The following is a 25912-nucleotide window of genomic DNA, read 5'->3' on the forward strand; positions in this document are numbered from 1 at the left end:
ATATATATATTTTTTGTATACAAGATCGAGGCTCGTGAAAGAGCGAACATTAATCACACAGAAAGACAAACCGACACATAAAACATATAACATCGGGAGCGGTAGACAAGATGGGGAGAGAGGGGGAAGGACACAAACACAACATTTGAGAGCAGGGACCGAGAGACATGGAGACATCGAGAGATCTGAGAGAGGGCGAGGGCTTTGGGGGGGGGGGGCATGGGAAGGGGGCGGTGGGAGAGGTATAAAACATATGGACACTGCCAGGACTTCCAGGAAAGAAGTTGGAATTTCAAACAAGGTGGATCTGGGGTGAATTAGCGGGGGTAGAAAAGATCAAGGTTTTGGATGGGGGAAGATAAGAGATGGTGGTGAACAGCTGTTTTAAAGACCTGGAGGGAGGAGTGGGATTGAAGGGAGTGAGGGAGTTTGTTCCAGAGGTGGGAGAAAAGAGGAATGAAAGAGTGAAGGTGAGCAGAGAGCCGAGATTTCGGCAGTTTAACCATCAGAGGGTTGCTGGCAGATCTTGTGCGACCTGTAGGAATATTTGGGGGACAGAGCACAGAGAGAGCTGGGGGTGCAAGGCCGGAGAGGAGTCGGTAGAAGACAGAAAGACCACCTACCTGCCTGCGGTGAGTGAGTGAAAGGCCCTCAGAGATAGCTTCATCGCAGGAGATTCCAATAATTCTGAAAGCTTTGGTTTCAACAGCGTGAAGCCGAGCTAGGTGTGAGGCAGGAGCACCGGCCCATAGGGGAGAACAGTATTCCATTGAGCTGCGGATGAAAGCCTTGTATGTGGTGAGGAGCTCAGGTGTGCCGAGGAAGGACTTCGCACGACGGAGGATGCCCAGTCGGCGACTGGCTTTGGAGGCCAGCTTGGAAATGTGGTTTTCCCAAGAAAGATCATGGCAGATAGTGAGACCCAAAATCTTGAGCGACAGAACTTCTTGGAGAGGATTGTTGAGAAAGTAGATGGGAGGGTTGTCCAGTCGATCTTTTCGGAGAGACATAGTAAGAGTGTGAGATTTGTCAGGATTGAAAGACATGTTCCACTTGTTTGACCAGTCTGTGATTTTGTCCAGGTCTTCAGAGAGTGAGGAGGCAGCAGACTGCCGATCTGAGGGAAGAGGAATGGAGCGGCAGAGAGTGGAGTCATCAGCAAAGAGATAGAGAGGATTTTCGAGAGAGTCAGAGAGATCATTGATGAAGACCAGAAAAAGCACGGGGCCCAGAACACTGCCTTGGGGAACTCCAGCCTGAACAGGAAGAGGAGATGAGAGAAACCCATTCAGGGCCACACGTTAACGACGACTAGAGAGGAAGTCCGCCAGCCATGCGTGGAGATTTCCATGGATACCAAAGGAGGAGAGTTTGGTGAGCAGAGCGGGGTGCCAGACCGTGTCGAAGGCACGTGATATGTCGAGGGAGACAGCCCTAATTTCCTGTTTGGCATTGAGGACCTCCATCCATTGTTCAGACAGCAGAAGCAGCATGTCCAGAGTAGAGTGACCTGGTCTGAAACCAAATTGATGATCAGAGATCAAGCCATTGGAGAAGAGGAAAGATTTCATATCCGAAGCAATGATGGATTCCATGACTTTGCTGATAATTGGGAGAAGGCTGATTGGTCTGTAGTTGCTAGGATCTGTTTTTGCACCTTTTTTGTGCAAAGCGGTGATGTTGGCTGATTTCCAAGCAGATGGCAGTTGACCTTGAGCAAAAGAGAGGGTGAAGAGAACAGAGAGAGGGTGAGATAGAGCAGCAGAGCAGGATTTTAGGACCCGTGGGCTGATGCCGTCGGGTCCAGTTGCAGAATCAGAGTCGAGGGTTGACAGAAACTTTTCCACCTTGTCAGGAGGAAAGGACACGGAGTCCAGGAGCAGCAGGGTACGACTGGGTATGGTGGGTACAGAGAGGGATGGGTTTGGGACACAAGATTTAGAGGCAAACACAGAGTTGAGGCATTCAGCTTTTTCACGTGCGGAGTCAGCTGTGTAGCCGTTTGAGGTAAGGGAGGGGATGGAGGGGGAACAAACACCAGAAACGGATTTGACCAGACGCCACCAGGATTTGGAAGAGGGAGACAGATAAGAGAGAGTTCGGTCTTGAGAACAGAGAGATATTGTTTCCTGGCTCTCCTGAGGGTGGACACACACTTGTTTCGGGCTTTGTGAAAGGAAATGAGATTTCCTTCCGTTGGATTTGCTTTCCAGGAGACGAAGGCAAGTTGTATCTGGGCAACAGCCTCACCACAAGATTCCATGTACCATGGACGGGAGGAAGGGTATGACAACTGAAGACGAGATGGGATAAATCTGGGCATGAGAGAGAGCAATTTACTTTGGAAGAATTCCCAGGATGAGTTGATGTCAGAGGTGGTAGAGATGGGAGACCAGTCCAGATGATTGATTGCTGCTTGAAGACCGTGCCAGTTGGCCTGAGTGAAATGCCAGACTCCTCGACGCTGAGCAGGCTCCCTGAGGATGGTCAGAGAGATGTCCACTTTAACAAGGACATGATCAGATGATCCGATCGGAGCAGAAGAAGAGCAGCAGACATTTTCAGGGAAGTTAGTCATAACCAAGTCCAGAAGAGAAGATGTTCCGTTGACTGAGATCCGGGTCGGGAAATTGACAGATTGTGTCAGTCCCAGTGAGTCGCAGAAGTCCTTTGCTGAGGAGCCATGGCTGGTGAGAGAGGTACCCACACCCAGCCAACTGGCATGATGACAGTTGAAATCACCACATATGAGGAAGAGAGAGTTGGGATGAGTAGATAGAAGTTGGTCCATATCATCAGACAGCGAGATGTAGATGGAGTCATCACTGTTTGGTGGACGGTACAACACACATATGAACAAGAGGTGGGAGCGAAGGGGAAGCCGTAGCCAGAGGTATTCCTGGGGGTGAGGTGGAGAGAGTGCAGTGCAGGGCGAGTGAGGAAGAGAGTTTTTGATAAAGATAGCAACCCCGCCTCCAGGACGAGGCTCAGGTCTATCATACCGGAGGAGGGAGTAGCCCGGGAGAGATACTATGGAATCAGAGACATCATAAAGGAGGAAAGTTTCTGTTAAGCAGATCACGTCTGGTTTGACAGAAGCAACCTGTATGGAGAGATCAGTTAAGTTTGAACGAAGGCCCCGGATGTTTGAGGTCCATACCGTTAATGAAGAGGAAGGGGGAGCATCAGATACAGAACAGGGGGGAGGAGGGGTAGGGTAAGATGTGGAAGAGGTGGAAGAGGTAGGGAGAGCTGTTGAAGGTGTGTCAGAGATTTCAGAATAGCTCGGAGAAAGGGAAGGATGGGGCGGACAAAAGGTTTGATGGTGATTGGGTGAGCCACAATGAGGTGTTATTTGAGGAGGGGGAAGAGCGAGGCAGAAGGTTGGGGGAGATGGAGGTGAGAGTTTGAAGGGGGAAGAAGTGGGGAGGACGCTTTGAGGAGGGGGAGTGAGAGGGGGGAAATTGAGAAGCAATGAGGGTGGGGAGATTTGAAGGGGAGGGGTGAGGGGGGAGTTTGGGAGGGAAGGGACAAGGGGAGGGATTTGAAAGGGATGGGATATGGGGGAGATTTGGAGGGGGGGTGAGGCAGGAGTCTAGGAGGGGAGGGGCGAGGGGGCGTCTTGGCGGGGAGGGGTGAGGGGGTAGTTTAGGAGGGAGGGGGCAAGGGGGGAGATTTGAAAGGGATGGGTGATGGGGAAGATTTGGAGGGGAGGGGTGATGGGGAAGATTTGGAGGGGAGGGGTTATGGGGAAGATTTGGAGGGGAGGGGTGAGATTGGATTTTTGAAAGTGTACGATTTATGGGAAACGAACATTTATTGCAAAATGAGTTTCTTGTGACCTTCGAGTTAAAAATACGTTTAAGGACGCTGGATGGAGGATGGAGTGCAGGAGAGTTTAGGGAATGTAGAAAAAGGCACTATAGGAGATGGATATTTTTTTGGGGATGAATTGATTTGGTGAGCAAGTCGAAAGCAGCCTTTTAAAGAAGAAGAAGAAAAAGGTGTTATAAAATATGACGGAATACATAACTTGAGGGGAAAGTGTAAACATTGAAGGTTAATGAGTGAAAACTATCTGGGGAAATGGGGGAGAAAGACGTGGTCGAAGAACGAACGAACGAATAAGAATGAATAAACGAATGAGAACAGAGAAGGAAATGTTTTTTTTTTGTTTGTTTTTTTTGAGTTGAGATTTACACAAGGAAGTAGGCTATGGGTGAAAAGCCTGGGAATACAGAGAACTAAAGTTATTGGATCACAAACGACGGACCGCTGAGAGAAAAACAAAGCCTCAAGGTTGTACAGTGCACACTGTACAAGGCCTCAAGACACGAGACGAATTAACACGATTTTCAATACAGGTATGAAAGATTTGCACCGAAAAATCTTCGTCGGGACACAATATACGTACAACACCATAAATAAATACAGTTTTAACGAAAATACAAATGGGAACAATCACTTAACTTCGATTTCAAATCGTTCGCGACGCGGCAAAGGCCTTGCTCGCGACACGGCAAACAGACGATCAATTTATGAAAGATAAACACCGAGAAACAACCAAAGTTGCACACAATAACTTCACACACCGAAAGATAAATACAGTTTCGACAAAATACAATTGTGAACAGACTTAACTTCGAAAAACGTGGAGACCGTGTGGAGCTTCGAAAATCCCTCCCACCGTAATTATATATACATATATATGTATATATATATATATATATGTATATATATATATATGTATATATATATATATATATATCTATATATATATATATATATATATATACATATATATATATACATATATATATATATATATTTTTTTTGTGGGGGTGAACTTATTTTTCAAGATGTCTTAGAACCAAAAGTTCATTGGAATTATGTTGAAATTATTCTAGATTTTGTTAATGTGACCTTTAAAAGAAACAAAAACCACATTTGACATTTCGAAGCAAATAAATTGATCCTTGAAAGTGATGTAAACTGATATCGAACTCAATTCACGGACAGTACTGTGTTAAACTTCTGTACGTTTTCCAGAAGTATTTCTTTATTTTGCACATTAGCCAATTTTTTTTTAAACAAAAACAAAAGTTAAATTATGACTGGGATTACGGACAGTAAAATTACAGTTCAGTACTTCGTGTAACCCCCACGAGCATTCAGGAGAGCACATACCCGTTGAGGCATGGTGTTCACGAGATTTGCCAAGGTTTGGACAGGAATTGCTTGCCATGCAGTGACAATAGCCTGCTGCAATTTTTTTTTTTGTATACAAAGTTGAGGCTCGTGTAAGAGCTAACACATAAAACAAAAGAGCATAAACATAATTCCACGATAAAAAATTCCACTCTAAAAGACATGAGTTAAAATAATTCTCTCTCAGTGAGTTTGTGGCTGGATGGAAAACCTGTGGCTGGATGACTTTGACACCATAAACAGTGTGTCAGCTTGTCAGGATAATTCATTGGATTGAATCGGGAATCGATTTTCCATCTACCAGGAGTGAGTACAGGATCCCCTCTCTGCGCCGCCCGCTGCTCACAGTCTTCAGGCTGCATCTGTGGTCACCTACCATAAAAGTAGTTTCAGTGCCATCATCCACAAACTCCCCCAAGCACCACTCTCATGTCCACAGCGTCCAAGTGCAAGAGCCAGGTTTTTGTTGTCTTGGAGTGGTTCTCAACAAGTTTTTTCAGACTTTTTCCATTGATGTCCAGGGAGTACTCATACGTAAAACCACTCACGGCCTCAATCTTGATGGTGGCTTTGGTTTCAGATTTGCCGACTGCAAATGTCTCTTCACCCACGAGCTTAAACATCCAGTCTTTTCTGACCAATTCCTGGTTATCAAGGTAAATGACTCGCTTTCCAGATGTCGTGTCTTGCTCAAACTCAATTTTGTGCACACCATCACTCAGGGCTACCTCCCACACGGCCACCAAGTCATTCATCCCACATGCGAGCCTCAGTCAGCCCTGTGCCTCATTCAGTTATTGGCATGCTCGCTGACCGCCTTTTCAGCTGTTGCTGTAAATTCATGCACAGAGGCAGGCTGCTGGTCCAAGTTGTCGATTTGATGCATTAATTCTGCCCACAAGTTCTCTATCGGATTAATATCCGGGGACATGGCAGGCCACTCCATATGCTCCACACCATGGTCAGCAAGAAAGTGTTGGATCATGCGAGCACGAAGAGGCCGTGCATTGTCATCTTGGAAGACAAAGTTTCCTCGAAAGGCTGCACGAGCAAATGGAAGCAATGTTTCTTCCAGAATGGCCCTGTACTTTAACTGGTTCAGGTTTCCATTCAGAACAACCAGGTCAGTTTTTCCCCCTGCATGAAACGCAGCCCAAACGGTCACCCCACCACCTCCAGCTTGGACTCCTGGCACTATACAATCTTCGTTGTAGGCTTCATGCACTTGTCTGCGCACTCGTACGCGGCCGTCTTGACGATAAACCAGAAATCTAGACTCGTCACTGAAGATCACGTGATTCCAGTGTCCTGGCTGCCATTGACGGTGCTTTCTGGCCCACTGCAATCGGCGCTGGCTGTGTTGTCTGGTCAGGCATGACTTTCTCAGGGGACGCGTGGCACGATAGCCTGCTTGAACCAGTCGTTGGTTGACTAGCCTTCTGGATACAGGCACATTTGTCAGTTGCTGCCACTCAGCCCTAAGCCGATTAGCTGACTTGGTACGGCCATTGCGGACTAACCGGTGCAGCTGGCGATCATCCCTTCTTGTGGTTCTGCGGGGACGTCCTGGCCTCAGTATTGGAGTAGGGACACCCCTCTGAGCATTTCGTTTCAGGATCTTTGACACCTGACCTTGAGTGATGCCATACTGCCGAGCAATAGCATGCTGTTTCATGCCGGAATTTCGTAAATCGACCACTCCATGACAAACAGCATTGTCGAGTTGACGGACCATCTCCAGAGGAAGCGGCAATAACTTTTGTAGACATGCAGCAGTTGTTTTCTACTAATACAGAACGCAACAACCCTTATATACCCGATTGTGAAGCCAATCGTCAAATGTACCTGTCTGTGCATTTTGTCATGCCACCTGTGATATAATCCTGTTATTGACTTCTTGCTGCGACAATCAGTGGCATGGTTCTTTTAACAAAGAAATCACCGAAGCGTAAAAGAAACTCACCAGATTGATATACTGAGTTCAGAAAGTAAACCTAAGTCAAGAAAAAAAAAAATATTCCATACTAAATGCCAAGTCTGTATATGTGAATATATATATATATATATATATATATATATATATATATATGTATATATATATATGTGTATATATATATATATATATATATATATATATATATATATATATATATATATATATATATACACAGACTTGGTAATATATATATATATATATCAGTCACTATGCGATTTCATACCATCAGTGGTGAACCGCCATTAAGGTATCCCATCCAGCCATGCTGTACCTTAATGGGAGCGATAAGTGCCATCTGCCACATGGCACATTACCTCTGGTATCCACTCATTATATGGAATCCCCTGGATGCAGCATTGACGGTATTGACGGAACATATTGTTGCGGATATGGGATTTACATCCATCCATATCCGCTTGTAATGGTATGGTGGGCTTTGATGGTATGGTGGTTTTGATGGGCTTTGATGGTATGGTGGGCCGAGCGGGATGGCCGCCGTATCCGTACAAGTTACCCGATTGTGCCCGAATGTTGACTAATCGCGCTACGCTGGCTCAATAGGAAAGAGAAGACACCCGGCTGGGTTATAATGACACAATACGACACCAGGGGTTCAGTTCTCAAGTATATTCGTACGGAAAAAGGTTAGATTACAAGGACAAGAGGGAAACATAGGAAGGTGGGCACTTAAACACACTCTTATATTAACCCTAGACAGACCACAGATAAACGGGACAAGGCTCACTCACACGGGGTTTGATGGCCAGGAAAGCGGCAGTCGATGGCTCAGGTGCACCTGGCTCAGGGACAGAATCGCGTACGGTGGTGTCCAGCAGATGCGGGGAGGTCGCTCAGCGCTCGTGGGTCGCGACTTTGGTGGAGATGCCGGGGAGGTCGCTCAGCGCTCGTGGGTCGCGACTTTGGTGGAGATGCCGGGGAGGTCGCTCAGCGCTCGGGAGGGTGGCGTCTTGTCCTTCCAAGCTCGGGGCGCATCTGACGTCACGTCCGGCGCGGGGCCGCGTATATCCGGCGGGGAGTGACACGCCCTCGCTCGTTAGCTCCGCCCCATATGGCATCGGCCCATGGCTTCTCATTGGGTGCGGGGGTTACCGGCTCCGCCCTTGACGAGGGGCCGACAGGGAGCCCCCTTCTGGGTAACCCCGTCGAGCACATGTTCAATGGCGGCCAACCGAGCCGGAGTGAGGACGCAAAGCCGCTGTTGTTGTGGTTGTTGTTGGAGCTTGAGATGATGGGAAGAGATGCGGGGAGGTATGGGAAGGTCCTAAACTCCTACTGGTGCCATATCATCACATTCTGGTGCAACGAAGAGTCATAATTAATGGAAACAAGTCCTTAACTGACATAGATTAAGAATAACTAGCAAGATGTCCTATAATGGTCTACGTGTGGTGCGGGGGACCTGGGCACGACATTTAATGGGGGAATGAAGGGGAAGATCGGCTCTAATGGGTGTTGTTTACAGACAATGGGACTAGGGAATGGGGTAAGGGGAGAGTTGGGGAGTATCGGAGAAGATAGGGGAATATTTACAAGCGGATATGGAGGTCAAATTCCATATTCGCAACATTGCACCCTTCTCTACCCTCGGGGCGTCCCGACCCGATAAATTTTTACCTACTTTAGTGTGGCACGCAATGTAGTTCCCTCTACTATTAACTCTACCCTGAGTGCGACAGTTTTATAGATATTCACAAATGAGTAAATATGTCCCCCTGCGACGTTGCACCCTTCTCCTCTCAGAAACACCCCCACAGGATAACCGAATCCGGAAAGAATCCTCAAACTAAACATACAGCCGGTAGGGAGCATTATTTACAAGACTACGCTGCTATTTACACTACGATCCAGGACCTGTCTTTGGAGGAACACATGCAGATGTTATGCATAGAGAGAGCGCGCTTGCCAACATCGATACACCAACCCACGAGTGCTCTGTGGCCGACGGCCTTTAATAACGTGCAGAGCACCCTTCCCGCGCATCAAAAGCACCACCCCACCACCAATCGGTGCAGTCACCATTGTTCAATGAAATAAAATAAATTCGACAACCCCTAACCCTGCAGGTGTCTCTTGCTCTTCTTGTGGTGCACTTGGTGTTAATTATTAGTGGTTCACCTGTATGGCATAGGTGCCCCGTTGACCCATAGGTCCATCCCCGGGTGGTGCTTGGCCGCAAACGAACTGCGGTCCATTGTGGGTGGCCACAAACATTGCGGTCCATATGGTGTACCGATCCAGGCAGCGAACAGCGAAAGTGCAGGCCCACAACTGCGTCGCCAGCACCTCTCTCTCCTCTCTCTCTACCCCAAAGCCAGATCCTCGGAGGTGGGAGACAAAAGAAGCAGACAAGTGAGTAAGGTGGTAAGGGCGCAAAAGTGCACGCAATATAAGGTAATGCACACTGGGGGCACATGGGAACCAGGTGAGACAGGTACGTTCCTATCGTACGCCCCCCCCCCACCAGGTAACCTACATGGCCCCTCCCTTACCCCTTACTGTATCCACAAAACACAACACTACCCATAAACATCTACTTTACAAATCGACAACATCCCTACTGTCTTCCCCGTTCCTCCCATAAACCAAATTCGTCTTCTCTCCCTCCTAACCAATCAAAGTTGCCATTTTCAACTCTCATCAAAATTTGCCATCTCCAACTGCACATCAAAATTTGCCATCACCAATTCATCATCAGTCCCTCCTAAGGAGGGAGAGATGGAATCACCCCAATGTCTCATCCACGTCGTGATGCGTCTCACAAATCCTCACAGCAATCTCATTTCTGCAACACAAACAAAGAAAACACAGGTGTGGAGTCATCATCATCACCACAGGTAAATGGCTGCGTATGGTGCGACAGGTTCATCAATCCTAACTATCTCCTAAATGACTTTAACAACTTTACACTACCCGGGGGCTTTCTCCGGCCAAACCATTGGCCCTCTTACACTATGGGTTCTAAAAACCAATTCCCATTGGCCAAACTGTGGTGCTCTTCAATTTGGGGTCTCACTCCCCCGATTCATCTCCCGGTGCCCTCGCACAATTTCTGGGCTGCGGCGTGTACCTCTCCCAGTGGGTCCACCCACCTGCACACCTCCACCACTGCAGTTGCCTCCGAGCTTACCTGCTCCTCACCCTAACCTAACTACCTGGGGAAGGCCCTCTGGCTCTCTCCCCACTCCGTGCCCTCTCTGGCACTGGGCTGCCCGATCCACACCCGGGATCCTCAGGCACCCACTCACAACTACCGGCTCCCAGAGCCCACCTGCGGCCTCACCTGGCCGACATCCTCACAGTGGTGGAGTGCCCAACCAACTACACACACTAACAGGCTACACGCCCAGCCATTTCCACAACACTAATGCACCCATTCACAACACCATTCTGCAACCGCACCACAAATGCCAATATCCAACCACAATTTACCTGCACCCTCTACCTAACACTTACACTACCCGCCCCGGGTACTCGTGAAAGGGGTCCACTCTTCCCCCATCCACACCTTCGCACCATGCACACCACTCCGTACCACTCACTCAAACTCTCTCCACACACCTGTACCTGCACACCTGTGCTCTCACACCTGGTGCCACCTGCACCCTTCTCTCCCCAAGCGCATTCGCGCTGATCCACACACTCACTACTCATACACTGCTCCACACACCTGTCCAGTTGCACACCTGTGCAATCACACCTGTTCAATTCTCACACCCACACGGCATCATCTCAGCTAACTACTCCCTTCTGAAACTTGCGCTTCCCAGTCGTCCCTTTAACTATTGCGCTCCCTCGTCATTATAATCCACACTAATCTACCTGCGTCCCCACTACAGGTATCAGTCACTAACTAATCTTAACGTTACCTAATGTCAATCTTCGCTAGATCCCTACACACCATATCCTAACCCACCCGGGCTAGTTTTCACTGCCATACACCCCATAATCTAGTGCTCCTTTGCCCCCACATGGGAAGGGTGGCAGGGATGCCATCCCACCACATCGGGGGTCTCTCACTACCAATTTTGCACATCAAATTTCAACAAATCAAAAATTTGGCCAATCACTGCCCATCATCTGCCAATCACTACTGCCAATCCTTTGCCAATCATCAAATTTTGTTTTTCTCTAATTTTGGGTCCAAAACACTAACCTCATCACCCAGTCTACTCACTAATACCTCTCGGTGCGCCACTCCCTGTCCAAAGCCCGGCTTCGTGAAGCCAAGCAATGGATGCTGGTTGTTTTGTGCCAGCGGCTGGATGCATCCCGCATTCGGTGCAGGGAAGGAGGTTTACCCGGGCCGAGATCCCACGCACCATCTCGGCACGGAGCCATCCCATGGCTCGATCTCGGCCTGCCGGAATGCCTCACCAAAAAGTGGTCGCCATGACGACCCTTTCTATCGGGCTGCCCGCTCCGCCTAGTGGAGCACGGACGCGGCCGTTCAAAGCGAGGCCCAGCACGCACCGAGGGCCCGACTCGGCTATAAGTCGTCCTAAACTCTACCCCGTCTAACGTCGATGCTTCACCTGCATGCTTACATCCCGCAGCCCGTTCCTTGCTCACACATCCAGCCGTTTCCATGCTCCTCGTACCTTTCCTTACACACCCAGGTACCCTCATTCCACTCACAGCCTTGGTCACACACCTGACCACCGAACACTTTGGCACACATTCGTTGGTCGCACACCTCACCAAAACACCTCTTCGCGCCCCCTCCTCGGTCACCTCCTCTGTGACAATCACAGGTGTGCTCTCATTCGCACACCCAACCATGTGCCTCACCACCAACTCCAGCGTGCATTCCCACTCACGCTCTACCATTCCAGGTGTGCATCCTTCCATCCCAGGTGTACATCCTCGCTCACCTGTCACAACTAACTCACGCTCCATGTCACTCTCACTACTTTCACCTCCATTCCTGACAGCGCACTCACCCTTACTCTTGACAGCGCACTCTTTCCTCGTGCACCTGTCCGTCACACACCTTTCTCGCGCACACTCTCCCGTTACACCCTCTGTAACACTCACCACAGGTGGACACTCTTCCTTACTTCTGACAGCGCACTCTTTCCTCATGCACCTGTCCGTCACACACCTTTCTCGCGCACACTCTTGCGCACACTCTCCCGTCACACCCTCTGCAACACTCACCACACCGCGCTTCCATGTGCCCCCTCGCACACGCGCTACGACCGACTCATTCTCGCCAGCACCCTCACTACTCCTTGGCACGCACTTTTTCCTCACACACCCCAGAGTCGGACTTTCTTGCACACCTCCATTTTCGCACACCAGACCTGTCGCACACTTCACCAACGGCCTTTCACGAACACCCGGATCCAAACCAATCCCCAAGCTTTTTAAATCCCCTGGCGCATCATACGCACGACCATATTGGTCACCACTTACACCGGGTCCTCTTCCTCTTCGCTTCTCCTCCATCACCTGCGAATCCCTCATCCGGTTAATGAGCACATCATCACGATCCAAACACAGACTTTGGACCAATTCTTTTATCTCCTCTTTTATCTCTTTCTTATCCCCTCTCCGTCGCTTCTTAATTTCACTCATCCCTTCTTCCACTTCTTCTAATTTGTGCTTCACCTCTTTTATTCCCCGGTACGTCTCCTCAAGCTCGTCCTCCAAGGCTACCTTGACCGTTTCCAGGTGCGTCCTCACCTGCCGGTCCTTCGTCTCCATTACCTCTATCACCTCGTCCAACCTCGTTGTCAGTCCCTCACGTACCATCTGACATTCCCTCTTCGTCGCTACCAAGTCATCTTTGAGTTCTTTCTGTGTCGCCTTTAAACCTCCTAATACCGCAGTGTTCCTTTGAACCTGCTCCACTAACTCCGTCTGTCCCACCGTCAGCTGCTCTACTCCCAGCGTCAACTCCTCTATACCACCTTGCAATTTTACAGTCCCCTTTCTCACCTCTTTCTCCATGCGCTCCTTACAGTGCCTCACCTCCTCGCGCACTCCTCCGACCTCCTCACTCACTCCTCTTCGGATCTCCTCTCCCATCACTTGCATCTCCTGCCCAGATGCCACCCTCATCTGCTCCATTTCCTCCCTGTGAGCATCCAGTTTGGTTTCTACCCCCATTCTGACCCCCTCTATCTGCTGCTCCATTTGTTTAACTTCCCTTTCCGCTTGGTCCCTCATGTCCCTCAATTTGCCTTCCATACTGTTTTCTAACCCCTCTAACCCTTTTTGCATCCCTTCCATTTGATTCTCTTGAGCGGCCATTCTGTTTTCTACCCCCGTTAACCCATTCTTTACTTCTTTTATCCCGTTGTCTAACTCCTCAAAATTATTGTCTAACTTCTCAATTTTCTTGTCTAACTCCTCAAAATTATTGTCTAACTTCTCAATTTTCTTGTCTAACTCCTCAAAATTATTGTCTAACTTCTCACTGGTACCCCTCGCTTCGTCCCTCATTACCCCCAATTGCTCACTCCGAGCCCTCGCTTCGTCCCTCATTACCCCCATTTGGCCCTCCAATCGCTCACCCTGAGCATCCATCCGGTTTCCCAACCGCTCACTATCAGCCCTCGTTTCCTCCCTCATTTTCTCGCTATTCTGGGCCATAAGGGCCTTCATTTGTATGAAAAAAAGGCCCCAATCCATCGGGGGCGCTGCCACGGTCGCTGGCGCGGTGATCAGCGAGGCGCCATTTTGCGCGCCCGCTTCTTCGTGCGTGACGGCGCTATTTTGCGAACCTGCCGCCCTCACTGCTTCGCTCTCCTCCTGTCCCTCATTTTGGTCCTGGATCGACCCTACCTCACTCTCCCCTACCGGACCCCAGCCGTCTTGATCCGCCATAGCGCGACTTGCAAAATTCGAGTTTCGTAAAACAAAACAAATTTCGGCCGCTCCAAATTTTGACCAAATTTTTTTTTTTTTCCTCTATTCGTTTTTTTTTTTTTCAAAATTTGGTCGGGCCTCGAATCTCACTCCCGACACCAATTGTTACAGATACGACTTTGATGGTATGGTGGGCCGAGCGGGATGGCCGCCGTATCCGTACAAGTTACCCGATTGTGCCCGAATGTTGACTAATCGCGCTACGCTGGCTCAATAGGAAAGAGAAGACACCCGGCTGGGTTATAATGACACAATACGACACCAGGGGTTCAGTTCTCAAGTATATTCGTACGGAAAAAGGTTAGATTACAAGGACAAGAGGGAAACATAGGAAGGTGGGCACTTAAACACACTCTTATATTAACCCTAGACAGACCACAGATAAACGGGACAAGGCTCACTCACACGGGGTTTGATGGCCAGGAAAGCGGCAGTCGATGGCTCAGGTGCACCTGGCTCAGGGACAGAATCGCGTACGGTGGTGTCCAGCAGATGCGGGGAGGTCGCTCAGCGCTCGTGGGTCGCGACTTTGGTGGAGATGCCGGGGAGGTCGCTCAGCGCTCGTGGGGTCGCGACTTTGGTGGAGATGCCGGGGAGGTCGCTCAGCGCTCGGGAGGGTGGCGTCTTGTCCTTCCAAGCTCGGGGCGCATCTGACGTCACGTCCGGCGCGGGGCCGCGTATATCCGGCGGGGAGTGACACGCCCTCGCTCGTTAGCTCCGCCCCATATGGCATCGGCCCATGGCTTCTCATTGGGTGCGGGGGTTACCGGCTCCGCCCTTGACGAGGGGCCGACAGGGAGCCCCCTTCTGGGTAACCCCGTCGAGCACATGTTCAATGGCGGCCAACCGAGCCGGAGTGAGGACGCAAAGCCGCTGTTGTTGTGGTTGTTGTTGGAGCTTGAGATGATGGGAAGAGATGCGGGGAGGTATGGGAAGGTCCTAAACTCCTACTGGTGCCATATCATCACATTCTGGTGCAACGAAGAGTCATAATTAATGGAAACAAGTCCTTAACTGACATAGATTAAGAATAACTAGCAAGATGTCCTATAATGGTCTACGTGTGGTGCGGGGGACCTGGGCACGACATTTAATGGGGGAATGAAGGGGAAGATCGGCTCTAATGGGTGTTGTTTACAGACAATGGGACTAGGGAATGGGGTAAGGGGAGAGTTGGGGAGTATCGGAGAAGATAGGGGAATATTTACAAGCGGATATGGAGGTCAAATTCCATATTCGCAACAATATATATATATCAGTCACTATGCGATTTCATACCATCAGTGGTGAACCGCCATTAAGGTATCCCATCCAGCCATGCTGTACCTTAATGGGAGCGATAAGTGCCATCTGCCACATGGCACATTACCTCTGGTATCCACTCATTATATGGAATCCCCTGGATGCAGCATTGACGGTATTGACGGAACATATTGTTGCGGATATGGGATTTACATCCATCCATATCCGCTTGTAAATATTCCCCTATTTCCTCAATACTTCCCAACTATCCCCAATCCCCCATTCCCTAGTCCCATTTTCTGTAAACAACACTCTGTAGACCTGACCTCCCCCTATTTCCCCCATTAAATGTCGTGCCCAGGTCCACCGCATCTCACGTAGACAACTATAGGACATCTTGCTAGTTATTCTTAGTCTATGTCAGTGAAGGACCCGTTTCCATTAATTCTGACTCTTCGTTGCACCAGAATGTGATTGTATGGCACCGTTAGGAAGTTTAGGACCTCCCAATACCTCCCCGCAGCTCTTCCTCATGGTTCAGCAACAACAACAACAACAGCAACGGCGGCGGCACGGGGAGTGTGCGTCCTCACTCCGGCTTGGTTGGTAGGGGGTGTTGGGAGGGCACCAGGCCTTTCCAACGAGCCGCCATCGAACATGTGCTCGACGGGGTTACCACGTAGGGGCTCGCTGTCAGCTCCTCGTCAAGGGCGGAGCCCGGTAACCCCCGCACCCAATAGAAGCGGCGGACCGGTCCCATCTGGGGCGGAGTCAAACAGCCGAGGGCGTCACTCCCCGCTGAGCATGCGCAGGAAGAGGGAGGTGACGTCAGATGCGCGCTGAGCTTGGAGAGAGAAGGACGCCACCTCCGAGCGCTGTGACACCTCCCCGCATCTCTGGACTGGACCGTGCTTTATCCTGTCCCTGAGCCAAGGTGCACCTTGTGCTATCAACCGACCTGTCCTTCCCTGCCATCAATCCCTGTGTAAGTCAGCCTTGTCCTGTTTGTCTGTGGTCTGTGTGTGGTCTGTCTGGGATAGATAAGATTGTATCTAAGTGCCTATCTCTTCTGTGTCTTTTACCTCACTCTACCTTGTAATCTACCCCTTTTCTCCACCACTAATTATATCCTCCTCCGGAGGTCTTGAGAACTGTACCCCTTGCGTCGTTTCATTTATCCCAGTCGTTGTGTCCTTTCCAATCATTGATTTAGCGTAGCGCGATTTGGCCAACGTTCGAGTGGAATCGGGTGAGTTGGGGGTAATCGGGTAAACTGTGCGAACACGGCGGCCATTCCGCTTGGTCAAGCAACATCTTGAGCCGTGTCCGTAACAATTGGTGTCAGGAAGTGAGATTGGACCCGAAACGCGCTTCACGCGCTCGAAATTATTAACTGTGAAATTTGTTTTGTTTTAAAATAAAAACCCGAATTTTGAAAGTCGCGCTATGGCAGATCAAGACGGCTGGGTTCCGGTAGAGGAGAGTGAGGCAGGGTCGATCCAGGACCAAATTGAGGCACATGAGGAGAGCGAAGCAGTGAGGGCGGCAGGTTCGCAAAATGGCGTCCTCGCGCACGAGGTTACGGGCGCGCAAAATGGCGCCTCGCACATGGCTACGGCGGCCGCACCCACTGCACAAGTGGGAAGGATGGCCCAAATGCAGGCCCTCATGGAGCAATTTATGGTACAAATGCAGGCGTCCCTCAACCTGCAGAAGGACGAGATGAGGGCTGATAGTGAGCGATTGGGTGAGCGATTGGAGGGACAAATGGGAGACCAAATTGGAGGTTTGAAAAACAGTATAGAGGCTCAGAGTGAGCAAATGGGGGTAATGGGGTGCAATAGCGAGAAATTGAGGGAGGACATGGGGACCAATAGCCAACGGTTAGAACAAAGGATGGGGGCCCAGATCGGAGGGTTAGGGAGTAGAATAGAGGGATTAGACAATAGATTAGGGGAAATACAGGAGGGGTTAACGGGGGTGGAAAATAGAATGGCTGCCCAGGAGAATCAGATAGAGGGAGTGAAAAATGGGTTAGAGGGGTTAGAAAACAGTATGGAAGGCAAATTGAGGGACATGAGGGACCAAGCGGAAAGGGAAGTTAAAAAAATGGGGCAGCAGATAGAGGGGGTCAGAATGGGGGTAGAAACTAAATTGGATGCTCACAGGGAGGAAATGGAGCAGATGAGGGTGGCATCTGGGCAGGAGATGCAAGTGATGGGAGAGGAGATCAGAAGAGGTGTGAGTGAGGAGGTCGGAGGAGTGCGCGAGGAGGTGAGGCACTGTAAGGAGCGCATGGAGAAGGAGGTGAGAAAGGGGAATGTAAAATTGCAAGGTGGTATAGAGGAGTTGACGCTGGAAGTGGAACAGCTGACGGAGGGACAAAAAGAACTAACGGAGCAGGTCCAAAGGAACACTGCGGTACTAGGAGGGTTAAGAGCGACACAAAACGACATAAAAAATGACTTGATAGCGACACAGAGGCAATGTCAGATGGTACGTGAGGGACTGACAACGAGGTTGGACGAGGTGACAGAGGTAATGGAGACGAAGGACCGGCAGGTGAGGACGCACATGGAAACGGTCAAGGTAGCCTTAGAGGACGAACTTGAGGAGACGCACCGGGAAATAAAAGAGGTGAAGCAGAAATTAGAAGAAGTGGAAGAAGGGGTGAGCAAAATTAAGAAGCGACGGAGAGGGGATAAGAAAGAGATAAAAGAGGAAGTAAAAGAATTGGTCCAAAGTCTGTGTTCGGATCGTGATGATGTGCTCATTAACCGGATGAGGGATTCGCAGGTGATGGAGGAGAAGCGAAGAGAAAGAGGACCCGGTGTAAGTGGTGACCAATATGGTTGTGCGTATGATGCGCCAGGTGATTTAATAAGCTTGGGGGTCGAGATGGACCCGGGTGTTCGTGAGAGGCCGTTGGTGAAGTGTGCGACAGGTCTGGTGTGCGAAAAAGGAGGTGTGCGAGAAAGTCCGACTCTGGGGTGTGTGAGGAAAAAGTGCGTGCCAAGGAGTGAGGATGCTGTCGAGAGTGAGTCGGTCGTAGCGCGTGTGCGAGGGAGCACATGGAAGCGCGTAGTGAGGAGTGTTACGGAGGGTGTAAAGGGAGAATGCACGCCTGTGGTGAGTGTTACAGAGGATGTAACGGGAGAGGGTGTGCGAGAAAGATGTGTGACGGACAGGTGCATGGGGAAAGAGTGCGCTGTCAAAAGTAAGGAAGAGTGTACACCTGTGGTGAGTGTTACAGAGGGTGTAACGGGAGAGTGTGCGCGAGAAAGGGGTGTAACGGACGGTTGCATGAGGAAAGAGTGCGCTGTCAAAAGTAAGGAAGAATGCACACCTGTGGTGAGTGTTACAGAGGGTGTAACGGGAGAGTGTGCGCGAGAAAGGTGTGTAACGGACAGGTGCATGAGGAAAGAGTGCGCTGTCGAGAGTAAGGGTGAGTGCGCGACCGAGAGTGGAGGTGAGAGTAGTGAGAGTGACATGGAGCGTGAGTTAGTTGTGACAGGTGAGCGAGGATGTACACCTGGAATGGAAGGATGCACACCTGGAATGGTAGAGCGTGTGTGGGAATGCACACTTGAGTTGGTCGTGAGGCACGTGGATGGGTGTGCGAGTGAAAGCACACCTGTGATTGTCACAGAGGAGGTGACCGAGGAAGGGGCGCGAAGAGGTGTGTTGGTGAGGTGTGCGAACAACGAATGTGTGCCAAAGTGTTCGGTGGTCAGGTGTGTGACCAAGGCTGTGAATGGAATGAGTGTACCGAGGTGTGTAAGGAAAGGTACGAGGAGCATGGGAACAGCTGGAGGTATGAGCAAGAAAGGGGTAGCGTATGCGTGTAAGCATGCAGGTGAGGCATCGACGGTAACCGGGTTAGCGGTTAGAGCGACTTATAGCCGAATCGGGCCCTCGGTGCGTGCCGGGCTTCGCGTGCCGCGAGAACCAGCGGGGATCCGAGCCACGGCGGGTTCGAAAGGACCGCCGTACGCGATCCACGCTGGGCCTCGCTTTGAACGGCCGCATCCGTGCTCCACTAGGTGGAGCGGGCAGCCCGATAGGAAGGGTCGTCATGGCGACCACTTTTTGTTGAGGCATTCCGGCAGGTCGAGATCGGGCCATGGGATGGCTCCGTGCCGAGATGGTGCGTGGGACCTCGGCCCGGATAAACCTCCTTCCCTGCACCGAATGCGGGACGTATCCAGCCGCTGGCACCAAACAACCCGCATTCATGGCTTGGCTGTACGAAGCCGAGCTTTAGAAGTTAATTGGCGCACCGAGAGGCATTAGTAAGTAGACTGTAATGACGAGGATAGTGTTTTGGCCCCGAAATTAGAAAAACAATATTTGATGATTGGCAAAGGATTGGCAGTAATGATTGGCAGATGATGGGTAGTGATTGGCAAATTTTTGATTTGTTGAAATTTGATGTGCAAAATTGGTAGTGGGAGATGCCCGATGTGGTGGGATGGCAACTTTGTCATCCCTCACAAACTGGGGGGCAAAGGAGCACTAGATTAGGGGGTGTATGGCAGTGAAAACTAGCCCGGGTGGGTTAGGATATTGTGTGTAGGGATCTAGCGAAGATGACATTAGGTAACGTTAAGGTTAGTTAGTGACAAGGATACCTGTAGTGGGGACGCAGGTAGATTAGAGTGGATGATAATGACGAGGGAGCGCAATAGTTTAAAGGGACGACTGGGAAGCGCAAGTTTCAGAGGGGAGTAGTTAGATGAGATGATGCTGTGTGAGAACTGGACAGGTGTGTGGAGCAGTGTATGAGTAGTGAGTGTTGTGGATCAGCGCGAATGCGCTTGGGGAAGAGAAGGGTGCAGGCGGCACCAAGTATGAGAGCACAGGTGTGCAAGTACAGGTGTGTGGAATACATGGAGTATTGGAATGAGTGGTGTGGAGAGAGTTGGAGTAAGTGGTACGGAGTGGTGTGCATGGTGCGAAGGTGTGGATGGGGGAAGAGTGGACCCCTTTCATGAGTACCCGGGGCGGGTAGTGTAAGTGTTAGGTAGAGGGTATAGGTAAATTGTGGTTGGATATTGGCATTTGTGGTGCGGTTGCAGAATGGTATTGTGGATGGGTGCATTAGTGTTGTGGAAATGGCTGGGCGTGTAGCCTGTTAGTGTGTGTAGTTGGTTTGGGCACTCCACCACTGTGAGGATGTCGGCCAGGTGAGGCCGCAGGTGGGCTCTGGGAGCCGTTAGTGTCAGTGGGTGCCTGAGGATCCCGGGTGTGGATCGGGCAGCCCGTGCCAGAGAGGGCACTGAGGGGGTGAGAGTGCGAGAGGGCCTTCCCCAGTTAGTTAGGTTAGGGTGAGGAGCAGGTAAGCTCGGGTGGCAACTACAGTGGTGGAGGTGTGCAGGTGGGTAGACCTGCTGGGAGAGCTACACGTCACAGCCCAGAAATTGTGCGAGGGCACCGGGTGATGAATCGGGGGAGTGAGACCCCAACTTGGGAAGCACCACAGTTTGGTCAATGGGAATTGGTTTTTAGAACCCATAGAGTAAGTTGGCCAATGGATTGGCAGGGAAAGACCCCGGGTAGTGTAAAGTGTGTTAATGTCATTTAGAGGATAGTTAGGATTGAAGTCTCCTCGCACCATCTACATGCACTCACCTGAGATGACGTACCTCCACACCATGCCATGTTTTGTTATTTTATTGTGCAGATGTTTGGAATGTGAGACGCATCATGACGTGGGTGTGACATTGTGCTTTGTTGTTCCATCTCTTCCTCCTTATGAGGATTGATGACGAATTGGGTGATGGCAAATTTTGGATAGAGGGATTGTGGTGACGAATTTGGTATAGAGGAAATATGGGGAGACGTGACAGTAGCGACGGATTGGTAATGTGTAGATTTTGTACATATGGGGTAAGGGCAAGGGTAGTGTAGGTGACAGGGGGGTGACGTACGGTAGGGACGAGCTTTCTCACTTCGCCCTCCGTACGCATTTCGCCTTGCATTGCCTTATTGATGTGTACCCTTGTGACCTTACCCCTCGCTCATTTGTCTCTTTTGTCTCCCACATGACCTGTGCGCCATTGGGTGCCGAGGGGAGCGTGCGTGAGTCGGCCATTGTGCGCCCGGCACTCTCAGAACCAGCTGTCTGCATCGATGCACCACATTATGGACCACATGTCTGTGGCCGAGCACCACTTATGGACCCCATGGGTTGGGGCATGGCCCCTCTGCTGGAGCCGGCCATGAGGGCCCGAAATCTTGCTGGCGGGCCTTGGCCACAGGGCACCGATGCCCCACAGGTGAACCACACATAGTCGGCCCTGTGGGCCATAAATAAAGAAAATAAAATGGACACGTTGGGCACACTTTATTGCAAATAGGCCGCCAGTAAGAAAATGAAAGAAAGACAACAACTGGAAGACAATAATAATAACCAGCAGAGGGAGCCGAAGAGCAAGAGACACCTGCAGGGTTAGGGGTTGTTGTTTTTATTTTCTTGAACAATGGTGACTGCACCGATTGGTGCTTGGGTGTGTATTGGTGCGTTTTTGGGTGCTTTAATGGTGCATTGATGCAGAGCAGACTGTCTCCCCCCCAGAAAGAACAATCACAGGTCCTGGGTTAGTCTTGTAAATAAAGTAGCGTCAATTGTAAATAATGCTCCCTACCGGCTGTATGTTTAGTTTGAGGATGCTTTCCGCGATTCGGTTATCCTGTGGGTGTGTTTCTGTTAGGAGAAGGGTGCAACGTCGCAGGGGGACATATTTACTCATTTGTGAACATCTGTAAAACTGTCGCACTCAGGGTTGAGTTAATAGTAGAGGGAACTACATCTGAGTGCCACACTAAAGTAGGTAAAAATTTATCGGGTCTGGACGCCCCGAGGTAGAGAAGGGTGCAGTGTTGCGGATATGGGATTTACATCCATCCATATCCGCTTGTAAATATTCCCCTATTTCCTCAATACTTCCCAACTATCCCCAATCCCCCATTCCCTAGTCCCATTTTCTGTAAACAACACTCTGTAGACCCGACCTCCCCCTATTTCCCCCATTAAATGTCGTGCCCAGGTCCACCGCATCTCACGTAGACAACTATAGGACATCTTGCTAGTTATTCTTAGTCTATGTCAGTTAAGGACTCGTTTCTATTAATTCTGACTCTTCGTTGCACCAGAATGTGATTGTATGGCACCGTTAGGAAGTTTAGGACCTCCCAATACCTCCCCGCAGCTCTTCCTCATGGTTCAGCAACAACAACAACAACAGCAACGGCGGCGGCGCGGGGAGTGTGCGTCCTCACTCCGGCTTGGTTGGTAGGGGGTGTTGGGAGGGCACCAGGCCTTTCCAACGAGCCGCCATCGAACATGTGCTCGACGGGGTTACCACGTAGGGGCTCGCTGTCAGCTCCTCGTCAAGGGCGGAGCCCGGTAACCCCCGCACCCAATAGAAGCGGCGGACCGGTCCCATCTGGGGCGGAGTCAAACAGCCGAGGGCGTGTCACTCCCCGCTGAGCATGCGCAGGAAGAGGGAGGTGACGTCAGATGCGCGCTGAGCTTGGAGAGAGAAGGACGCCACCTCCGAGCGCTGTGACACCTCCCCGCATCTCTGGACTGGACCGTGCTTTATCCTGTCCCTGAGCCAAGGTGCACCTTGTGCTATCAACCGACCTGTCCTTCCCTGCCATCAATCCCTGTGTAAGTCAGCCTTGTCCCGTTTGTCTGTGGTCTGTCTGTGGTCTGTCTGGGATAGATAAGATTGTATCTAAGTGCCTATCTCTTCTGTGTCTTTTACCTCACTCTACCTTGTAATCTACCCCTTTTCTCCACCACTAATTATATCCTCCTCCGGAGGTCTTGAGAACTGTACCCCTTGCGTCGTTTCATTTATCCCAGTCGTTGTGTCCTTTCCAATCATTGATTTAGCGTAGCGCGATTTGGCCAACGTTCGAGTGGAATCGGGTGAGTTGGGGGTAATCGGGTAAACTGTGCGAACACGGCGGCCATTCCGCTCGGTCAAGCAACATCTTGAGCCGTGTCCGTAACAATATATTTCGATATATATATATATATATATATATATATATATATATATATATATATATATATATATATATTGTTGCGAATATGGAATTTGGCCTCCATATCCGCTTGTAAATATTCCCCTATTTTCTCCGATACTCCCCAACTCTCCCTTACCCCATTCCCTAGTCCCATTGTCTGTAAACAACACCCATTAGAGCCGATCTTCCCCTTCATCCCCCCATTAAATGTCGTGCCCAGGTCCCCCGCACCACACGTAGACAACTTTCGGACATCTTCCTAGTTATTCTTATTCTATGTCAGTTAAGGCCTCGTTCCCATTAATTATGACTCTTCGTTGCACCAGAATGTGATTATATGGCACCTGTTAGGAAGTTTAGGACCTCCCCATACCTCTCCGCATCTCTTCCCCATGAAGAAGCGCCAACTACAACAACAACAACAAAAGAGGGGGGCGGCGCGGTGACGGCATGGGGAGTGGGCGTCCTCCTTCCGGCTCGGTTAGCCGCCATTGACCACGCGCTCCACGGGGTTACCACGAAGGGGCTCCCTGTCGGCCCCTCGTCAAGGGCGGAGCCGGTAACCCCCGCACCCAATGAGAAGCCATGAGCCGATGCCATCTGGGGCGGCGCTAACGAGCCGAGGGCGTGTCACTCCCCGCCGGATATACGCGGCCCCGCGCCGGACGTGACGTCAGATGCGCCCCGAGCTTGGAAGGACAAGACGCCACCCCCCCGAGCGCTGAGCGACCTCCCCGGCATCTCCACAAAAGTCGCGACCCCGAGCGCTGAGCGACCTCCCCGCATCTGCTGGACACCACCGTACGTGATTCTGTCCCGGAGCCAGGTGCACCTGAGCCATCGACTGCCGCTTTCCTTGCCATCAAATCCCGTGTGAGTCAGCGTTGTCCCGTTTATCTGTGGTCTGTCTAGGGTTAATATAAGGTTGTGTCTAAGTGCCCACCTTCCTATGTTTCCCTCTTGTCCCTGTAATCTAACCTTTTTCCGTACGAATATACTTGAGAACTGAACCCCTGGTGTCGTATTGTGTCATTATAATCCAGCCGGGTGTCTTCTTTTTCTTATTGAGCCAGCATAGCGCGATTAGTCAACATTCGGGCACAATCGGGTAACTTGTACGGATACGGCGGCCATCCCGCTCGGCCCACCATACCATCAAAGTCGTATCTGTAACAATTGGTGTCGAGGAGTGAGATTCGGACCCGGGACTAAATTAGTTAGGCCCAAATTTTGGGAGGGAAAATCGATCCGGAGCGCGTACTGCGCTCGACAAAATCGATCCGGAGCGCGTACGGCGCTCGACAAAATCGATCCGGAGCGCGGGTACTGCGCTCGACGAAAGTATAACGGCGAAATTTCGAATTTGTTTTACGAAACTCGAATTTTGAAAGTCGCGCTATGGCGGATCAAGACGGCTGGGGTCCGGTAGGGGAGAGTGAAGCAGGGTCGGTCCAGGACCAAATTGAGACACGTGAGGAGAGCGAAACAGCGGGGGTAGCAGACGCGCGAAATGGCGCCTCGCACATAGCTACGTGGGCCGCACCCGCTGCACAAGTGGGAGGGATGGCCCAGATGCAGGTCCTCATGGAGCAATTTATGGCGCAAATGCAGGCGTCCCTCAAACTGCAGAGTAACCAATTGGGGGTAATGGGGAACCGGATGGATGCTCAGGGTGAGCGATTGGAGGGCCAAATGGGGGTAATGGGAAACCAAATGGGGGTAATGAGGGACGAAGCGAGGGGTACCGGTGAGAAGTTAGACAATAATTTTGAGGAGTTAGACAAGAAAATTGGGAAGTTAGACAAAAATTTTGAGGGGTTAGACAATGGGATAAAAGAGGTGAGAAATGGGTTAGAGGGGGTAGAAAATAGAATGGCTGCCCAGGAGAATCAGATAGAGGGAGTGAAAACTGGGTTAACGGGGGTAGAAAACAGAATGGCCGCTCAAGAGAATCAAATGGAAGGGATGCAAAAAGGGTTAGAGGGGTTAGAAAACACCATGGAAGGCAAATTGAGGGACATGAGGGACCAAGCGGAAAGGGAAGTTAACCAAATGGGGCAGCAGATAGAGGGGGTCAGAATGGGGGTAGAAACCAAACTGGATGCTCACAGGGAGGAAATGGAGCAGATGAGGGTGGCATCTGGGCAGGAGATGCAAGTGATGGGAGAGGAGATCAGAAGAGGAGTGAGTGAGGAGGTCGGAGGAGTGCGCGAGGAGGTGAGGCACTGTGAGGAGCACATGGAGAAGGAGGTGAGAAAGGGGACTGTAAAGTTACAAGGGGGCATAGAGGACCTGACGCAGGAGGTGGAGCAGCTGACGGTGGGACAGACGGAGTTAGTGGAGCAGGTTCAAAGGAACACTGCGGTATTAGGAGGTTTAAAGGCGACACAGAAAGAACTAAAAGATGACTTGGTAGCGACAAAGAGGGAATGTCAGATGGTACGTGAGGGACTGACAACGAGGCTGGACGAGGTGATAGAGGTTATGGAGACGAAGGACCGGCAGGTGAGGACGCACATGGAAACGGTCAAG

At 50.6% G+C, this 25912-nt stretch overlaps 1 protein-coding gene and 1 pseudogene across 1 annotated transcript in view; both read right to left on the minus strand.

Moving 5' to 3' along the window:
* Positions 1-25912, minus strand: part of LOC137426001 (receptor-type tyrosine-protein phosphatase gamma) — a 383032-nt gene that overhangs the window by 184609 nt on the left and 172511 nt on the right. The gene's annotated exons all lie outside the window — the stretch shown is intronic.
* Positions 5474-5963, minus strand: LOC137426292 (fas apoptotic inhibitory molecule 1 pseudogene; annotated as a pseudogene).

This window comes from Myxine glutinosa, chromosome 4 (assembly GCF_964187855.1).
Source record: "Myxine glutinosa chromosome 4, kmMyxGlut1.1, whole genome shotgun sequence".
Classification (NCBI taxonomy): Eukaryota; Metazoa; Chordata; class Myxini; order Myxiniformes; family Myxinidae; genus Myxine; species Myxine glutinosa.